This window comes from Takifugu flavidus, chromosome 18 (genome assembly GCF_003711565.1).
Source record: "Takifugu flavidus isolate HTHZ2018 chromosome 18, ASM371156v2, whole genome shotgun sequence".
Taxonomy (NCBI): Eukaryota; Metazoa; Chordata; class Actinopteri; order Tetraodontiformes; family Tetraodontidae; genus Takifugu; species Takifugu flavidus.
This window is the reverse complement of record NC_079537.1, coordinates 8337484-8345985: the sequence shown is the minus strand read 5'-3', so window position 1 is coordinate 8345985 and position 8502 is coordinate 8337484. Positions and strand designations below refer to the sequence as shown.

At 49.2% G+C, this 8502-nt stretch overlaps 1 long non-coding RNA gene across 2 annotated transcripts in view; it reads right to left on the bottom strand.

Annotated features, from left to right (window-relative positions):
* Positions 1–275: 275 nt before the first annotated feature.
* LOC130514800 (uncharacterized) overlaps positions 276–8502 on the bottom strand; it is a 33140-nt gene continuing 24913 nt past the window's right edge. The window contains exons 3-5 of one of the 2 annotated variants that reach the window (XR_008947061.1): positions 1948–2012; positions 1551–1637; positions 276–728 (exon numbers count right to left, since the gene is read on the bottom strand). This is a non-coding gene — a long non-coding RNA (uncharacterized LOC130514800). The remainder of the gene's footprint in view (positions 729–1550; positions 1638–1947; positions 2013–8502) is intronic. The other variant, XR_008947060.1, reaches the window with a different exon arrangement.

Below are 8502 nucleotides of genomic sequence, written 5' to 3'. Positions count from 1 at the left end.
CTTCTCTGTCAGCACGCTCCTCCAGCTTCTATAGAAACTCTGCTCAGCAGGTGTGATACGTGTTTCCCATGATGTCATGTTTGTCTGGAAATCACGTGGCTTTAATACAGAAAGGTCCGTTCCCCTTCAAATCAAAAGTGACCTTTTATTCAGCAAAACCTTGTGATTTCCTACAACGTTTATTCGATGAAAGGTCAGACATCTTCAAACTTTCACCCTGATGGTTCCTATTTAGGAGACGCTTCCTCAAAGCAGATTGTAAGTGACCAAACACATTTTATGTTGCTTAATATTTATTGAACATTCTCAGTTTCACATTTATCATCGGGACCAAACTGGCATTAACTCATTTCATTCTCTCCCAAACTGCGCGAGGCGGGTTTAAAAGTCACCTTCAGCCCGTAAAAACAGAAAATTGCATTTAATCGTTTTCCATCCGTGGTTCCAACGCTCGCTGATGTGTCCAGAATAACACAGTATATTTCATTGTGGCAGCACCCGGGATGATCAAAAGCAGATGTATTTTATCCCAGGGTCACATAAACATCATAAACATCCCCTCTGCCGACTCCCGTGGATGCACGGCGAAGGAGGCGGCGTTGGGGCGACCCCGCCGTCGCAGCTGGAGCCCAGTTTTGTCGACGATGGCGCCTGCAATGCCGAAGCCAAGAGAGAACATCTGCTAGGGTGTGTGGGTCGGCCGTCCAGCCTCGGCATGAAGTGTCACCCTAGAAATATAATACAGAAACGAATGAGTGGGATCTTCTACTCCAACACACTTTCTTAGATTTTCCACACAAGCAAATGGAGCGTAAACTAAAATAAATTATCACGTTAGGAGAGGCGGCAAAAGCACGGATGTGACCCGGCTGGAACAAAAGGCGCTGAGCGAAATGAAGAGAGCGCTTCTCCATATCCGGAGACAACAGCTGCAACAGTTTCGCCTCTGCCGAGTCTCAGGTGAGGTCGCACCTGTGCCGCGACACCCCGGCTCCTCGCCGACGCTGCCGGAGGGCCAGGCCCGTCCTACTTGTTCTGTGATAGACGGGGAAGTGACACCAGTTCCTCGTCCTGAGCTAGTTTACCTGTTCCGAGTGACATTCCATCAGACTAAAGGAAGTGACTGAACTGTCTGTCACCACTTCCTTATTTCTAGTTTTTTTTACATCACGTTAAGCTAAAAATAGTGACACTCTCACCAACTGTCAATTTGATTTCTTTTGTCTTCCACTCTGTTTTTTTTCCCTTATTCCCACGTTTCTCTCCACCGTGGAGCAACCTTGGGTTGGTACGCGGCACCAGGTCCTAACCTGCCTCTGAGTGCCGGCCTGCCCGGGTGTGCCTGCCTGTGCCTGAGGCCGGAGCCCCTATCGCCCTGCCTCATTGGCATATCGTAGCGTACCCGTCTGCTGGCTCCCAGCCATCCACAAACGCAGTTCCCCTCCATTTACCCAGAGCTCCAGGCAGGCGGGCTCAAGGAAAATAAGGCCAACTTAAAGACCGTTTTGGGGTCGGACGTCTTCACCTGGACTCTGAGCACAAGTGCTTACCCTGGAAGGTGCACCTACAGCTCCGCTTATCCAGCGGCCCGGCCACCGTGCACATGCCCGTCAACGGGTTCCTTTGAAGGCCACCGACTCTGCGGTGGGTCATGAAAGCATATCTTAGTTCAGCTCCCCTGAAATGATCTGAGGCTCCGGAGAGACGCTGCGTTTGAACTGATATCGCTGTGCCAGTGCATTCTTCTCCATGATGCCGTGACTTGAGTTTCACAATACCAAAAAAAAAGAAAAAGGAAGGACAAAAGCACCAGCGCCGCACATCTATTAAAACTATCTCAGCGTCTCGTTCATGGCTGAATGCAGCATATTTTTGGCATCAATTACAACTTCAGAAAAAGCGGGCAAGATCCCACTTTGAGAACAGCTAAGGAAGGGTGATCTGTACCTATTCAGCCTCTGGAGATCTTGTTTCCATTAGACAGCCTCTGCTCAGCGCTCACCTGAGGTCATCTGAAAAAGATACAGGATGGGAATGAGTCAGAGGAGCACATTTAAGATTAGATCTCGCGCCGGGAAACGGCGGGCTCCGATGTCATTTGGCACCGCTCTGATCATACCAGATTTACACAGATTACAAGGAAAGAAAATCAACACTTCTGCCTTGATTCCCCACTGAAATGTGAAGCAGCCACACTGGAGAAATGACACCACAAAGCAGACTTGAGGTTCCAGCAGATAATGATGGATGATGCCGGGGTTTTCTTGCATTCCTTCTTCTTTATTCTTCGGGAGACAACAGGCCTTAAAATGACGCCGTCTCAGACTCGTTACCTTGGTGAAAAATACACAGTTTCCTAGAGGCTTGAAGCTCAGTGCATTCAGAGGAAAACAGCAATAATAGGACAGCGGGGGTAGAAACTGAATACCGGCAAATTGTTTCCCAGAGTTTCTGGAGGATATGGTGAAATGATTTCACCCCTTCTCTTTTTAAATACCTTTCCTTTTGCAGCAGGGGCTATAGGCTGTCACAGGCAGGTCCATTTTCTCTTATTTTTCCATATCCGCTGCTATCACACAAAACTAAGTGAGTTTTCACCTAGACTTGCGGGCCAGAGCAGCAGGTTAGGCTAAGCCTCTCGATGAGGTAATGTGGAGAAGGTTGGCAAGCCAGGAGAATGACTGGTCAGGTCTTGTTTAGCTCGGGGGTAGGGGCTCTGTCTAATATTGGACACCCCTTTGTGTGTTGAGATTACTACCTTATGAAAAACTGCCCCTGCTGACACCCCTGATGGGATCATAGTTTCCTGCCCGCTGCATCGCCCTGCTTATGAACCCCCCAACCCAAGAGAGAACACAGACATCCAAACACACAAGCCCGACCTCGCAGAAGGGCCCGGAGGATGCGGCGCTGAGCTCCCAGCGCGGCTGCAAATGTCACCTCCTATGGCCCCCGGGCGCTCCCACGTGAGTACTTGGCGACCGCGAGCGATGAATCCCAGATGGAAAACGACCTGCGTTTATTGACAAGGCGCACAAACACACGCTCACGTGCGCTCACCGCGATCATCTCCTGCAGCCAGTCTCCGATGAAAATCACATGATGGACCACATCCAGCATCTGAGGAGCAGCCAGTAATCTCCACCCCAAAAAAACACGAGCAAACAACTAAAAAAAAGTAGAGGATTGAGAGTTAAAGCTCGCCGTGGACTTGATCCCAGCAGGGCTGAGGCTATAGGATGATTTCAATTATTTGATATAATTTCTGATGGTCCATTAGTTTGAAATAAAGCCCCGACTGTACGAGATGTGTAAACAGAAAAGTTGCAAACAAACCCCGAAGCGCAGCTGTACTTTTTCCAGATGTGTAATCGACTGTTAATTACCGTCTTTCAAGTAACTTTCCCCACAAATAAGTCTCGTTCGAGACACGGGACTGCAGCTCGCCGCTTTATTTCGCCGCAGAGTTCAACACCTTTGTGTTACTACTGTTGAGACCCCCGCAGAACTGCCGCTCACACTTCCGCAGGGCGCACCTTGTACGGGCGAGCACGCGTGCACGTACACAAGTGCTCATCAGAGTCTCTGGCACGGCTCTGAGCCAGTGCTCCCTTAAACCAGTCATGTGAAACAGCCTGTTCCTTTCTGCAAATCAGATTACATCTCCGAGGTGAGGTCTGCGGGTGCGCGCACACGCACACACGCACAGCTTAATCAGATTTCGCCCCATAAACCTTCTCGTTTTGCGGATGTACACAACCTTGAGTACCAGCCAGACCCGCGGTTGCAGCAGAAAAATGTGGCAGGGTAAATAAATATGTGTTAGATTGTGCTGAAAGGAGCGCAGCGGTGCGCCCTGGACGACAAAAACAAAACAAGACAATTTGTTTGTCAAGCAAAGGCTTTGAGGGCCGCGATAAGCCTCCTTTCAGCAGAGTTTGACTGCCGTTTGGCAGCTCACCCGAGGAATGAGCACATGTGGAAACGTGTTTATGGAGTGTTTGGCAGGAATGCAAATGATAGCTGATTCGCAAAGTGTGCCGAGTGCCGTTTAGGTTACAAGGTTCTTATACATTTAAGTAGAACGGGCCCACCCCTTCCTCTGTGTTATTGTCAAATTAGCTTGACACTAAATCACACGTTTCCTGCTTGTTATCTTTAGGACCTGGTATAGAACGGAGACATGGTGAGTATGCAAATATTTAGCTGCTGTAGTTTTGGGAAGAAAGTTTAAAAAAAACTGTCTGGCTTCTGATGGACTTAATTAAACCCAGACCTTTAGAGGATGAGCAGATCTGGGTCCCTACAGGATCTACATCATATATCTAGTTTGCCAATCAGAATAAGCTCTTTAATTACATCAGAATGCCCCTCTGGCTTGTGGTGCAACATTTATTTGGAGAAATCTCCATCCAGCCTAGAAAATAAATCACTACTGTGTCACAATATCCAAACTGTGTCAGTTCATTGTCTGCACTCCCCTCGCCCTTGGTGGCATAGAGGTCAGAAGTGGTGGGTGGCAGAAAGCTGAGACAGTTGTGCCTGCCATCGGGTGTCAGGACTCTGTCACTCAGCCTGATTCAAGTTCAGGTCACGGTTGTGGTCATTCTTCACTGTGACATGTGAGGACCCACTGTGGAACCTGGGAGAGAGGAACTCGCAGGAGCCGGCTGGGGGAAGTTCTCCGCCCTGGGTTCGATTGCACTGCGCGCTCAGATAAGACAGCAGAGAGGGGCAGACTGGAGTGGGGGCGACAGGAAGCCTTCACTCAACCCTCAGATCACCTGCTCCACCTGTGGGAGCCAGAACTCGGTCAAGAGATGAGAAGGTTGAAATCGGGCACGGAAAGATGTCATTAATGGAGGTGATGGTGCAGGTGTGTCAATGTTTCCCATTTATCCGAGGGTAGGAAAGGAATTTGGAGACAATAAAGACAGGAATCAAATCGGGGCAGTGTTTTGTCAAGGTCAACTTTGTGATGTTGCAATAATTGCAATCAAGGACGTGGAATCTAAGGTTTGGTGACACAATAACAACTTTGCGTGGCAACGTGCAGTTGATACGTACGGCAAAGGTCATTTACAAGGTTCCATCTGCAGCACGCTGCATGAGGTATATGGCAAATTCACAAGATGAGAAGTGAGGAACGTGACGATAGGGAGCAACAATTGTGGCAAAACGCTTTGTCTGAAACAAAAATGTCACCAAACCATCCATCACCTTTTAACCACGGTGGCCCGGAGTGTTTAAAGGAGCTGTGAAATGTTAGTGTTGGAGTGAAGGTAAACAGCTTCTCCCATGGTGGGCCTGTACCCTACACAGTGAAGGCACATGTTTCCTATTGTGGTTTAAAGGGAAGGGGATTAAAGTGCAGTGCAGCCGGAGCCACGGCTAAACACCCCATGGTGGGATCACAGTCCTCTCAGGTCCTGCTGCAATGCTGAGGCAGCTCAGTTGGAAGCAGCGGGCGTGTCAGGGGAACCTGGGGCCAGATCTGTCCGGCCTGCCAGGTCTCCCTGGAGTCCAGATTTGGGGGATTTTTTTCAGGTCATGGAGGCAGGAAGTCCACCACGTTGACAGAACTGCTAGACTGATCCTGGCAGACACTCGCACAAACACTAACTAGGCAGCGATTATGAGAAGGTGTTGAAACTATTTTGACTCTTTCTGGGGCCTGATGCTGAACCAGGGACAACCTTGAGGGTTCCGACAGGAAAGAAGAAAAGAAAAATTCTGTTACGGTATAGTTAGAAAAGCTGCCAAATATGAGGTTTTACCCCAGGGTCAGCTGGGCCACATTCAGGTTCCACAGGGGACCCTAGAGTCAGGAGACTGTGACCGTGGAGCCAATTAAAGGACACTTTGAAATACACAAATACCACAAGGCGCGTTGGGGAAGATATGCATAGCGGAGCATATCTGTACTTACCAAAAACTGCCAATTAACCAGCACCCCGTGAAGCTCAGCTGGGACGGCTTCCATGTGCATTCAGTAAGAACCCTTTCTGAGGCTGGGTGGGTCGTTCTGCGTTTCAGGCTTTATGGAACGTACATTTAGACGCATTTTTGCAAAAGATCTTAAACCTTAGGTTAAGTTTAGCTTCACGATGATTTAGGAGCGAGAAAGAGCTGGTGACCCAGGTTCAGGAGCAAGTAATAAGTGTGTGTGTGTGTGTGTGTGTGTGTGTGTGTGTCGTCACATTTTAGACTGGAAACAGATTGAAATAGTGTTTGGGATCAGATTTTTAAAGGTCACAGTTAACGCTGAGCCCCGCTCCGCCTCGTAAACCCCATTCCCTCCGTGATCCAGGTGACCCTCAGCCAAAACTTTCACAAGACTTGGGATAAGCGCGTAAGCACCCGCCGCTCCTCCTCCGCGACAACAGTAATTTCCGATTTCCAGTGACGCGACGCTGGCACTCGGCGGCCTTGATTAATGATCCTATAAGACTCTTGAAGGGTTTCCATTTAAAAAAAAAAAAGAGAGAGAGAGAGAGAGAGAAGGAAACTGTTTCTTGAAATGAAATGGAAGCTTCGAACACAACGGCTACAGAGCAAGATGTTCTGGCAGCAACCTGAACAGCTGGCAACATTTTCCAATCGACACTGATCGCGGCCGCGCATGGGAAGGAGCTGGAGGCCGCGTCAAGTGGCCACCACACCTGAGGACTTCCCCCACATTCACATGGACTCAAGGTGCTGGTGGTGACACCGTCGCACGCATACATGTGTACATACTGCCTGTGCACACATCGTCGACATACAGGACACTCCTGCTGTAAATGTCAGAGAACGTGGAGCTGGGAAACAAGATGGGATGGGGAATGTTGAGGCTAATCCATCACTGGATTAGGAAGCAGGCAAATATCACCAATAATAAACAAATGATTAGCGTCCTGAAGCTGTGTGCTTTACGAGGCCCCGAGGCTTCGGCTATAGCCAGGCAGGGTCTGGATCCAATCCCCTGTTGTTTAATGGTACAAGCAGAGGGGAAAAGCCTGCCAATAACACTCAGAACGCGCAGCAGTGAACCGTCCAAACACTCGCTCCTCCACCGCTGACTAAAGTGGACATTTCGTATTCACTACCATCATTCTTCTTAATTTGGTCTGAAACGCCGTCATGTGACTGATGCATCATTTTCAACACAGAAACAATTGTCCAACAAAGTTAAATATTTACAGATATTCGCAGGAAATTAGCCGGTTAAACCAAAATGGCAGTAAGTCTGCTGCCATGTTGAAAGCTGACGTGCGTTAAACGCACCGAACTATCGACCTGTGACATCGCTCTTCATCTCTCCACGATCCGGTACGATTTGGTATGCCTGCATGGAGATCAACCTCTTTCTGAGGTAGCAGAATTATTTATCTGCTTTGAACATGGTTCACTTGGTCCTGCGTTGCACACCGAGGCTGCAGCCTCGCACCAGGACGACACCTCTGTTTGTGTTGCACGATGAGAGGAAGCGCGTTCCAAAGTCCTCGCGCAGAGGGCGAAATGCCTTTTACAACACGAGGAATCGATGAAAGTAAGGGCCACGCGCAGCACACCTGTTGATCGCCAGTGAAGGCGTCGCCATGGAGACTATTGCAGAGGAATGCTGGGCTGATAAACTAATGGGCCATAAATTCTGTCAAGTGGTAACAGGGCTGGTTAATTAGCACACAAGATGAAACCGAGATCAAAGGTGAAACAGTGAAAGCAGGCTGTAATCTGTGGTTTCCTGCTGTAAACGACGCTGCAAAGAGGAGAAACTTCGGCCAAAACACAGACACAGTGCGTTTACGTTAAATGCTCCGCTAAGTTCTGCCTTTGGTGGATGTGCACAGACCATAATCTGGGCGGTTGCAAGTGTCCCTTTGCTCTAATCCGCCTCTGACTACGCGGTTCGCTGCTCAGATTGAAGCCTTTTCAGCCTGTCTGGCCCGCAGTGTTTTACCTGCTGTGCCCTGAGCCCTCAGCGAGCCCGAAGGACCCAGTTTCTCCAGCCCCCCCATCCTCAGTCACATCCCTGACCTGCACAAAAGCTGCGGCTGAGAGCTTGAGCAACAAAATAACTCTTTCAATCTGCGCGCTGCGTGGTTCTGACTGCAGGGCACCGAGGTCGCCCATACCAGGACTTACTGAATCTCCGCCTCCTCCTCAACTCTAATCCTGGCCTACATGACTGACTCCATCTGAAAGCACCACACGCCAGAGGTGGGAGCCAAAAGCACTGTGAGACTCCAAAAAAAGGACCACCTGCTCATCAAACTAAATTGCACTCACTAAAGGCAATGGACAGAGTGAAAAGGAAGGGAGAAAGGGGGGAAAAAGGCAAGAATGAAAAGAAAGACAAGTCACTGCACTCCCTCTGTGATCTCAGCAGACAAAAGAACAAATTACATTTCTGCGTCATGGCACCCGGTTGTCAAAATCAGCATAGGGTCCCACTCAGCCCTCTGTGTGTGTGTGTGTGTGTGTGTGTGCGTGTGTGTGTGTATGTGTGTGTGTCTGCGT